Source organism: Sminthopsis crassicaudata, chromosome 4 (genome assembly GCF_048593235.1).
Source record: "Sminthopsis crassicaudata isolate SCR6 chromosome 4, ASM4859323v1, whole genome shotgun sequence".
Lineage (NCBI taxonomy): Eukaryota > Metazoa > Chordata > Mammalia > Dasyuromorphia > Dasyuridae > Sminthopsis > Sminthopsis crassicaudata.
This window is the reverse complement of record NC_133620.1, coordinates 440265659-440278016: the sequence shown is the minus strand read 5'-3', so window position 1 is coordinate 440278016 and position 12358 is coordinate 440265659. Positions and strand designations below refer to the sequence as shown.

At 36.2% G+C, this 12358-nt stretch overlaps 1 protein-coding gene across 1 annotated transcript in view; it reads left to right on the top strand.

Annotated features, from left to right (window-relative positions):
* The first annotated feature begins 2591 nt into the window (after positions 1-2591).
* The window catches only part of ACP6 (acid phosphatase 6, lysophosphatidic), a 29959-nt gene continuing 20192 nt past the window's right edge, over positions 2592-12358 (top strand). Inside the window, exon 1 of the mRNA XM_074263272.1 lies at positions 2592-2612. The gene's annotated coding sequence lies outside the window, so the exon portion shown is untranslated. The remainder of the gene's footprint in view (positions 2613-12358) is intronic.

Here is a 12358-nt window from a genome sequence, read left to right as displayed (position 1 = left end):
ATTTTCCAGTCTAGCCACGGAGACTTATTAGTGTGACCCTGGGCAAGTCACTTCACCTCAGTTTCCTCATCTGTAAAATGATCTGGAGAAGGAGGTGGCTAGCCGCTCCAGTGTCTAAAACCCCAAGAATGGGGTGATAAGGAATCAGATATGACTAAACAACAACAAAAAGAAAAGTGATCAAAGTAGTTCACAAAGAAAAATTGTAAACCATTTAAAAGAATGTCCAATTCATCAATAATAGCAGAAATGTAAATCAAAATAACCTTAAGGTTTTGACTCATACCCAGAAAATTGACAAAGATGACCAAAGACAGAAATAATCAGTGTCAGAGGGATTGTGAAATGGCAGTCATATAAATTCATTGTTAGTGAAGCTGTGAATTATTACAACTATTCTGGGAAGTAATTTGTAATGATGAAAATGAAAGGGGGAACAGCTAAGTGGTCAAGTGGATAAAATGTCAGCCTTGAAATCAAATCCGGCTCAGGCACTTAGCTATGTGACTCTGATCAAGTCATTTAACCCCAATTGTCTTGCCAAAAAAAATTAAGTGAGCAAAAATGGCTATATTTTTTGACACAGAGACTCCATTGTTAGGTATATACACCAAGAAGGTCATTGGCAAGAAGAAAGGCTCCAAAATATTTATACCAGCCCTTTCTGAGATCACAAAAAACTGGAGAATGGCTAAGCAAATTGTGATACGTGAATATAATGGAAAAGATTGTTGTAATGTGAGAAACAACAAACATGATGAACACAAGAGAAGCATGGGAGTCATGTTAAATGGATGCAAAGTTAAATAAACAGAACCAAAAGAACAATACCCATGACTTCAACACTGTAGGTGGAAAGAAAAACCACAAGACAATCTGAACTAATTACTACAAAATTATGAAGAACAAGCTTGCTCCCAAAGAAGAGATATGAAAAGATACTCCCCCTCTGTTCTTTTGCAGGGGTCTTTGGGTATGAATACTAAAATAACTTTGTATTATTTTTATGTAGGCTTTGGTTTCACTTGAATATATAAATATATATGTATTATATATATATTATTTCTCAGTAGACTATAAGGTCATATACACATATATGTATGATATTTCTTAATAGACCATCAAGTCATGGGTATATGTGTGTATATTGTTATATACACATATACACCTAAATAAATATATGCCTATATACAAACATACATGTGTGTATAAACATATAAATATATATATGTGTCTGTATGCATATATTATATATATATATATTCCTCAGTAGAATATAAGGTTTTTTGTCTTTATATCCTAGCACCTAACAATTCATAGGATCTGGTTAATATTCCAGAATTGTTAAACAGTTAAGCACTTATTAAGTACTTCAATATTTACTGAACTGAATTATATAACCTACAAATGAGTGGTCTATTCATGTACATGGACCTAACCCAATCTTTATAGATTTTACTTACAAGTTTGTCCCCCAAACTTTCACATTCTAAGAAAAATCTAATTCTAATTTGTGATCTTTAAGGTTAGTGAGTTGTTTATTTGTTTGTTTTTTTAATAGTCAGAGATGTTTTTAAAGCTACCCTTAGGCAGTAAAGGTTAATGGAACTAAAATGTCTGCCTCCAGCTAGGTAACTTCACTCACTAGATGGAATAGTAAAATGATGGTAGCCATTAGGATATTATGGAATGAGTTGTTCTGGAGTCAGCTCTTACCAGTTTATAGGATCCCATTGTTATGTTTTCAGGGTGAACATCAGAAATTGGAGACTACAAATTAGGGCTCGATTCATTGTTTTGTTGATTGAGTAGACCTAAGAAAGTGTTAATGCAGAATAAACTTAAAAGTGTGAGAGCAGTATTCTTTTCCTGGAGAACTCAGCTACTAAACATTTAACAGCACACCCTTGAGCATGAGCATGCATTCTAAGTATTTTCTCTTGGCATCTGAAGTTGTTCTCAGATTTTTCTTCATCCATTTCCCCCTCAATAAGTAGTATTTGTTCTTTTTACCTTAAAAAAAAAAGTATGTGTGTAAATCTTAAAATGGAAGTCTGTGCTCACTTAAGCACATTGCTAAATTTATGAACATTGCCAAATTTTCTTGATACTGTACTGTGCCAGATGCAGATGTTTGGAAGACAGAAAAGAGAGAAATATAAGAAATGGTTTCTGTCTTCAAGGAACAGTCAAGTATATTTGAGAACATGTGATATATCGGAAAGATTTTCTGGCTTTTAGCCTCAGTTTGTCAAATTGCAACTTCTACCTGTTGCTTCTTGTTATGCCCTCTAGGGCCAAGCAGAGCAAGCCTATTTTGAGCAAGAACCAGATCTGTGATTTCAGTAATGTAATGAGCTCCTGGGAAGGAGTGTCGGCTTGCCAAGCAGATCCAAGTCTCTCGATAATTTACCATTTTAAAGAATTGCTTGGGGGATGGAAAAGTCAAGCAGCTTGTCTAGAACCACACAGGAAGTTTGTATAAGAAGCAAGATTGGAATTCTAACCCCTACTACTCCCTGCCTCTCCCAGCAGATCCTTCAGATCCCAATTCAAATGTCACCATCCTTTTTTATTGATTCCCAGTTTGGAAATGACTGCCTCCCTCTAAGGTACAGTGGCACTTTACCTTGCAACTCACCAATGTACTCATTAGGTTACAATATGTTTTTTATGTATTTGTATTTGTGTCTTATCTTCCTGCTGGGATTGTAGACTAGATCAGGTAAGGAGCATCCCTTATCAAAATCTGAACCTCCTCTACACTCCTAGCACTTTAGTAAGATTGTTGAATGAATGTAGGTAAGAGACAGTATAGAGTTCCTTGAAGGCCAAAATGAAAAAACATGCTATAATTCTTTCTAAGCAATGGGAAGAGACTGAAGGTTTTTTATGTGCTCAAAAGAGTGTTTTAAGAAAATGGCTTTGGTGACGGTGTGTGGAATGGATTGCAATAGGAGGCAGTGAGACGTGTCTGAAACTCAACCAAAAAAGAATATCATGTCATCTCTGAATGGTGTCCAGGAATGACAATGAGAACTTGCCTTTATTCCAATGACCGTCTATCTGAATATGTCCCAGCAGCCTGTTTGCCAACCTCACCAAAGCCAGAGGTCAATGGTCTTATCTCATTTTTGCTGCTATTTTGCTCTCTATTATCTTATGCCAGTAGCTTAAACCCAATGTGCCTCTTTTCCCAACTTGTGACTTAGGGGGGAAAGTGTAGAACCAGCTTCCCTGGTTCGCAGAGAGTGTGCAAAGAGGAAGAAAAAAAAACACTCATAGAAACTAGAAATGGAGTGAATGTGCATAAGTAGGAGAATGGTTGGGTAAATTATGGTATATGAAGGTTATGAAATATTATTGTTCTGTAAGAAAAGATCAGCAGATTTCAAAGAAGCCTGGAGAGACTTACATGACCTGATGTTGAGTGAAGTGAGCAGAACCAGGAGATCATTGTACATGGCAACAAGATTATAAGGTGATCAATAAGGACGTGGCTCTCTTCAACAGAGAGAGGATAATTTTGTGTTGGAGAGAACCATCTCCACCAGAGAGAGTACTGTGGGAACTGAGTGTGGATCACAGCATAGCATTTTCACTCTTTTTGTTGTTGTTTGCTTTAATTTTATTTTCTTTCTCATTTTTTCCTTTTTGATTTGATTTTTCTTGTGTAGCAAGGTAATTGTATAAACATATCTATAAACATATATGGATTTAACATATCTTTTATCCTGTTTAACATATATTGGATTACTTGCCATCTAGGGGAGGGAGTGGGGGGGAAAGAGGGAAAATTGGAACACAAGGTTTTGTGAGGGTCAATGCTGAAAAATTATCCATGCATATGTTTTGAAAATAAAAAGCTTTAATAAAAAATTCTCAGAATCTTTCAATCTACCTCTTAAGTAATAGGGCAGGAAACTTGACATATAAATTATTAAAGAAACCAACCTGAGCCAAGAGAAGTCATGGAAACTTTATTATTATGCATAGTATGTGACTGTCTTTTTTAATATTCTGCTTGCTTGATTTCTAATTTCCTTTTTGTGTGTGTATGCTTCTCTTTCCCTCATAAATCTTTCTCTCTCGGCATTCTTTTCCTTCTCTCTTTTTGTTTTGAACTAGGAGTTCTTATAAAAAAAAAAACCCTCAATGGTTAAACTACTCCTCCAAACAGTGTATGCTGGGCTGTGCATTGTGAAATGTGATTACTCATAAAAGCAGGGTGACACTCATTGCTGCCTACACCCTCTGCAGAGCCAGTGGCCATGAACTGGCCATTGCATGGGTAGGGATGGGGGGGGGAGGTAGGCAGAAAATTCTCCCTGACCCTGTGGCCACCAAAGAAGCATTTTCAACCCTTCCTCTCTGTGTCCATTAACTACCAACAGAGAGACAAAATGGGGAGGGGACATCATGAGCTTTTTGAGAAGGAGAGATGCAGAGGGTCCAGAAATTGAGATCCTGCTGCATGGATAACTGCTGAATTGTTGCCTGATTTATAAGCTCTTGCCAAAAACTGATGTACCCTGCCCTCTCCCCCAAGAAGTGGAGCAGCTAATGCCGCCTAGTGGAATAAAGGCGCTCCTTAATGGGCAGAGCATGCCAGGGGATACTGAGCCCAGCATGCTGGCATTGAAAACTCAAGAAAGGAACTCTGGAGAGTTCAGAATTCACATGACAATGCCAAGGAAGGAGAGAAGCATTCTTTCAGTGGATCACAAACTATCACTGAAGAAGTGCCTTAATTAGGTGGTGTTCATGTTCTGACTCTGCTTCTCTCTGTCTCTGACTCTTGTCTCTCTTACACTCTTCCTCTCCCAGGATATTGGATCCTGGTAATTTCTGTTTTACTTGTGCCTTCATCTCCAAGCCTTTCTTTAACTGCTTATTTCTGCAACTTGTGCAAGTAGAGACATATAAAGTGCTAGTATTGGCACAAAAATTTCAAGAAGCAATTCTCTTACTTTTTGTCTCTGAACTTGCTCTCTTGACTCCTATTTGCACTGGCAGGTCAGAGCCCCAGAGAATAGCCATTGTCTCCTCTCCCCATGACTTTGTAGTTATCCTAGATGTTTGTCTAATACTCTAATTTATAACCCCCACCAGTGTGCAAACTCTAGAATGACCTGTTTTGGGTAGTATTGGTGAGTTTTTTAGATAGGGCTATTTACTAAGAAGATATAGTAAGAATGGTTTGTACTAAACATACTCTCAAAAGACCATGATGCCTTCTCCCACAGCACACACAGTCCAGAGGAAAGTAGCTCTGGATTACAGCCCATGTGGCAAATAGGGCAACTCAATGCTTCTGATTGCCAAAAGTCCTTTTCTTTGTTCATTGATTATTCATGAAGATCTCCTTAAACAGAGGATGGAGTCTTAAAGCTATCTTTCCTCAGGTGGCCTAGTTCATCCTTAGCTCCCAAGGCTAACACTGCCAACTAGTGCTGTCCTGGGGAGGCTTCCAGAGTACTGATAAGAAATCCAAATGTTTCAGTTCTCTGAAGTTCCTCAAGTCCTCCTTTAGTCCAAAGACTCTTCCCCTACTCAGCTAAACTTTACTTTAGGTGTCTAACACTTCCTGTCTTCTCACTTGTTTCTCAACCCTCTCTAATCTGGTTTCTAATCTCATCATTCAATTTAAACTGCTCTGTCCAGAGTTACCAATGAGCTCTTGGTTGACAAACCTAATGACCCTTTCTTAATACTCAAACTTCTTGACCTCTCTGCAGCCTATAACAATGTTGATCACCATCTTCTTCTATATAATCTTTCTTCTTTAGGTTTTCCCTGACACTTTTCAGGTTCTCCTTCAGCCTATATGACCATTCCTTAGTCACCTATCATAAACCTACATCAATATCATGCCCACTTGGCCACATTCAAAGGTTCTACCTTAGAGCCGCCTTTTTATATTAAAGAGCTTTGGTTGCTGTTTTTTTTATTAAAGCTTTTTAATTTTCAAAAGATATGCATGGGTAATTTTTCAGCATTAATCCTTGTAACACCCTGTGTCCAATCCCCCCTCCCCTTTTCCATTCCTTCCCCTGGAAAGCAAGTAATCCAATATATATTAAACATGGTAAGAATGTGTTAAATTCAATATATGCATATATATTTATACAATTATCTTGCTGCACAAAAAAATTAAATCAAATCAATTCTGATGGATGTGGCTCTTTGCAACAATGAGAGGATTCAAACCAATTCCAATTGTTCAGTGATGAAGAGAGCCAGCTACACCCAGAGAGGCCTGTGGGAGCTGAGTGTGGACCACAACATAGAATCCTCACTCTTTCTGTGGTTCTTTGCTTGCATTTTGTTTTCTTTCCCAGTTTTATTTTACCTTCTTGATTGGATTTTTCTTATGCAGCAAGATAACTGTATAAATATGTTTACATATGTTGAATTTAACATATATTTTAACATTTAACATGTATTGGACTATCTGCCATCTAGAGGAAGGGGTGAGGGGAAGAAGGGGATAATTTGGAACAGAAGGCTTTGCAAGGGTCAATGTTGAAAAATTACCCATGCATATGTTTTGTAAATAAAAAGCTTTAATAAAAAATTTAAAAAGAAAAATCAAATCAAAAAAGAAAAAAAGAGAAAGAAAATAAAATGCAAACAAAAAGCCAAAAAGAGTAAAAATGCTCTTTGTGATCCACATTCAATTCCCATAGAATTCTTTCTGGGTATAGATGTCTCTCTTCATCACAAGATCATTGGAAGTGGCACCAATCATCTCACTGCTGAAAAGAGCCACGCCCATCAGAATTGATCATCATATAATCTTATTGTTGCTGTGTACAGTGATCTGCTGGTTCTGCTCATTTCACTCAGCATCAGTTCATGTAAGTCTCTCCAGGCCTTTCTGAAATCATCCTGCTGGTCGTTTCTTACAGAACAGTAATATTCCATAACATCCATATACCACAACTTATTCAGCCATTCTCCAATTGAGGGGCATCCACTCAGTTTCCAGTTTCTTGACACAGAGGGCTGCCACAAACATTCTTGCACATACAAGTCCCTTTCCCTTCTTTTTTTTACATTTTTAAAATTAATTTTATAATTTTTAACATTTTTTGACAGTACATATGAATAGATAATTTTTTTAACAACATAATCCCTTGTACTCCCTTCTGTTCCAAATTTTTCCTCTCCTTCCCTCCATCCCCTCCCCTAGATGGCAGGTATTTCCATACATATTAAATATCTTATAGCATATGCTTAATACAATATATATATGTGCAGAACTGAATTTTGTTGTTGTTGTTGCAAAGGAATAATTGTATTCGGAAGGTAAAAATAATCTGGGAAGAAAAACAAACAAACAAAAATGCTCACAATTTACACTCATTTCCCAGTGTTCCTTTTCTGGGTGTAGCTGATTCTGTCCAAAATTGATCAATTGGAATTGAATTAGCTCTTCTTTATGTTGAAGATATCCACTTCCATCAGAATACATCCTCATACAGCATCATTGTTGAAGTGTATAATGATCTCCTAGTTCTGCTCGTTTCACTCAGCATCAGTTGATGTAAGTCTCTCCAAGCCTCTCTGTATTCATCCTGCTGGTCATTTCTTACAGAGCAATAATATTCCATAACATTCATATACCATAATTTACCAAACTATTCTCCAATTGATGGACATCCATTCATTTTCCAGTTTCTAGCCACTATGAAAAGAGCTGCCACAAACATTTTGGCACATACAGGTCCTTTTCCCTTCTTTAGTATTTCCTTGGGATATAAGCCCAGTAGTAGCACTGCTAGGTCAAAGGGTATGCACATTTTGTTAACTTTTTGGGCATAATTCCAGATTGCTCTCCAGAATGGTTGGATTCTTTCACAACTCCACCAACAATGTATCAGTGTCCCAGTTTTCCCACAGCCCCTCCAACATTCATCGTTATTTGTTCCTGTCATCTTAGCCAATCTGACAGGTGTGCAGTGGTATCTCAGAGTTGTCTTAATTTGCATTTCTCTGATCAATAGTGATTTGGAACACTCTTTCATATGAATGGAAATAGTTTTAATTTCATCATCTGATAATTGTCTGTTCATATCCTTTGACCATTTTTCAATTGGATAATGGCTTGATTTCTTATAAATTAAAGTCAATTCTCTGTATATTTTGGAGATGAGGCCTTTATCAGAACCTTTAACCGTAAAAATGTTTTCCCAATTTGTTACTTCCTTTCTAATCTTGTTTGCATTAGTTTTGTTTGTGCAAAAAATTTTTAATTTGATGTAATCAAAATTTTCTATTTTGTGATCAATAATGGTCTCTAGTTCTCCTTTGGACACAAATTCCTTCCTCCTCCACAAGTCTGAGAGGTAACTATCCTATCTTCCTCTAATTTATTGATGATCTCGTTCATTATGCCTAAATCTTGGACCCATTTTGATCTTATCTTAGTGTGTGGTGTTAAATGTGGGTCCATGCCTAGTTTCTGCCATACTAATTTCCAGTTTTCCCAGCAGTTTTTGTCAAATAATGAATTCTTATCCCAAAAGTTGGGATCTTTGGGTTTGTCAAACACTTGATTGCTATTTTTATTCCCTGTCTTGCCCTGTGAACCTAACCTATTCCACTGATCAACTAGTCTATTTCTTAGCCAATACCAAATGGTTTTGTTGATTGTTGCTTTATAATATAGTTCTAGATCAGGTACAGCTAGACCACCTTCATTTTAATTTTTTTTTCATTATGTTAGGTTCTTACTAAGTGCTAAGTTGGTACTTGACAATTCTCTAGTTCCAGCCTTTCCTGGGGAAGAGCTTGCATGCTTAGGAGGAGCAAGCTCATTGGTTGAAGTAATTCTTCCCAGAAGCCCTTGCCTTATCCCATGCCCATTCTCTGGTTGGATAAAGAGGGCAGCACTCCAGAGATAGAGAGTCTCTGCTCTAGACAGGCTTGACGCGGCTCTCTGCAGGAAGGGAAGTCACTTCTCTGGATGAGAGTTAACAGCAACTGTCTGGAGACAACGGTTCTCTACAGGAAGAAGAATCTGTCCGAGAGATTTGAGTTGACACGCAGATCTCTTCCCAGAGAGTGATCAGCAGCTTCTGGAGACAACAGCAGTTACAACTTCCCTTGAAATTCTCAACCTTTTGTTGTTCCATATGAATTCTGTTGTTATTTTTTCTAGGTCATTAAAATAGTTTCTTGGGAGTCTGATTGGCATAGCACTAAATAAATAGATTAGTTTAGAGAGTATTGTCATCTTTATTATATTCGCTCGGCCTATCCAAGAGCACTCAATGGCTTTCCAATTATTTAAATCTGACTTTATTTTTGTGCAAGTGTTTTGTAATTTTTCTCATATAATTCCTGACTTTTCTTTGGTAGATGGATTCCCAAATATTTTATACTCTCAACATTTGTTTGGAATAGAATTTCTCTTTGTATCTCTTGCTCTTGGATTGTGTTGGTAATGTATAAAAATGCTGAGGATTTATGTGGATTTATTTTGTATCCTGCAACTTTGCTAAAGTTCTGAATTATTTCTAATAGCTTTTTAGCAGAGTCTTTGGGGTTCTCTAAGTATACCATCATGTCATCTGCAAAGAGTGATAATTTGATTTCCTCATTTCCTACTCTAATTCCTTGAATCTCTTTCTCAGCTCTTATTGCCAAGGCTAGGGTTTCTAGTACTATATTGAATAGTGATGGTAATAGTGGGCAACCTTGTTTCACTCCTGATCTTACAGGGAAAGGTTCCAGTTTATTGCCATTACATATGATGTTTACTGAAGGTTTTAAATATATGCTCCTTATTATTTTAAGGAATAGTCCATTTATTCTTATACTCTCAAGCGTTTTTAGTAGGAATGGATGTTGGATTTTATCAAATGCTTTTTCTGCATCTATTGAGATGATCATATGGTTTTTATTAATTTGATTATTAATATAGTCAATTATACTAATAGTTTTCCTAATATTAAATCAGCCCTGCATTCCTGGTATAAATTCTAGTTGATCATAGTGTATTATCCTGGGGATAATTTTCTGAAGTCTTTTTGCTAATATCTTATTTAAGATTTTAGCATCAATATTCATTAAGGAGATTGGTCTATAGTTTTCTTTCTCAGCTTTCAATCTACCTGGTTTAGTTTTCAGTACCATGTCTGTGTCAGAAAAGGAATTTGGCAGGACTCCTTTAATCCCTATCTTTTCAAATAGTTTATATAGCATTGGAGTTAGTTCTTTAAATGTTTGGTAGAATTCACATGTAAATCCATCTGGTCCTGGGGATTTTTTCTTAGGGAGTTGGTTAATAGCTTGTTCTATTTCTTTTTCTGAAATGGGACTATTTAGACTACTTACTTCTTCCTCTGTTAATCTGGGCAAGCTATATTTTTGAAGGTATTCTTCCATTTCATTTAAGTTATCGAATTTATTGGCATAAAGTTGAGCAAAGTAGCTCCTAACTATTGTTCTAATTTCCTCTTCATTAGTGATGAGTTCTCCCTTTTCATTTTCAAGGCTAACAATTTGCTTTTTCTCTTTCCTTTTTTAAATCAGATTTGCTAAGGGTTTGGTCTATTTTGTTGGTTTTTTCATAGAACCAACTCTTAGTTTTATTAGTTAATTCAATAGTTTTTTACTTTCAATTTTATTAATCTCACCTTTTATTTTTAGAATTTCAAGTTTTGTGTTTGTCTGGGGATTTTTAATTTGTTCTTTTTATAGCAATTTTAGTTGTGAGCCCAATTCGTTGACCCTCTCTTTCTCTATTTTATGCAAGTATGCCTCTAGAGATATAAAACTTCCCCTTATTACTGCTTTGGCTGTATCCCACACATTTTGGTATGATGTCTCATTATTGTCATTTTCTTGGGTGAAGTTATTAATTATGTCTATGATTTGCTGTTTTACCCAATCATTCTTTAGTATAAGATTATTTAGTTTCCAATTATTTTTTGGTATATTTTCCCCTGGATTTTTATTAAATGTAATTTTAATTGCATTGTGGTCTGAAAAGGACGCATTTACTATTTCTGCCTTACTGCATTTGATTTTGAGGTTTATATGTCCTAGTATATGATCAATTTTTGTATAGCTTCCATGAACTGCTGAGAAGAAAGTGTACTCCTTTCTGTCTCCATTTAGCTTTTGCCAGAGATCTATCATATCAAACTTTTCTAGTATTCTATTTACCTCTTTGACTTCTTTCTTATTTATTTTGTGTTTGATTTATCTAATTCTGAGAGTGCAAGGTTGAGATCTCCCACTATTATAGTTTTGCTGTCTATTTCTTTTTGCAGCTCTCTTAATTTCTCTTTTAAGAATTTAGATGCTGCACCACTTGGTGCATATATGTTTAATATTGATACTGCTTCATTATCTATCCTACCCTTTAGCAGGATATAAAGCCCTTCCTTATCTCTTTTAATTAGATCAATTTTTGTTTTTGCTTGATCTGAGATAAGGATGGCTACCCCTGCTTTTTTGGCTTCACCTGAAGCATAGTAGATTCTGCTCCACCCTTTTATTTTTAGTTTGAATGTATCACCCTGTTTCAGGTGTGTTTCCTGTAAACTACATATAGTAGGATTCTGACTTTTAATCCAGTTTGCTAACTGCTTCCTCTTTTTGAGGGAGTTTACCCCATTCACATTTATGGTTAGAATGACTAATTCTATATTGCTTGCCATCTTGTTAACCTCTGCTTATGCTTTTCTCCTTTCCTTCCCTCTTGCCCCCCTACCCAGTATTAAGCTTGTGAACACCACTTGGTTTTCACAGCCCTCCCTTTTTAGTATCTCTCCCTCACCTTAAAGTTCCTCCCCCTGTTTTACCCTTTTCCTCACAATTTCTGTATTCCCTTCCCCTTAGCTTACTCCTTCCCTCTCACTTTTCAATGAAGTGGAAGAAGTTTCACCATAAATCAAATATGTCTATTGATACACACTATGTTCATCCCCCTCCTTTCTTTCTCTCAGATATACTAGGTTACCTTTGCCTCTTCATGAGATGTAGTGCCACAACTTTACCCTTTTTTATGATATAATTTCCTTTCCACCTCTAGTTTCTAGGACAAATTATACATGTGTTCTTTACATATCTTTATGGCAGAAATATAGTTCTCAAGATTTCTTTTTACATTTTTAGAGATCTCTTTCCTTCTGTATTTGAAGATCAAACCTTTTGTGTAGATCTGGTTTTTTCATCAAGAATAGATGGAATTCATTTATTTCATTAAATGTCCATCTTCTTCCCTGGAAAGTGATGCTGTTTTTGCTGGGTAAGTTATTCTTGGCTGCATACCAAGTTCCTTAGATAACACGTACATAGACATATGTGCAAATATGCATGCATATATGTATGGATGCATTTA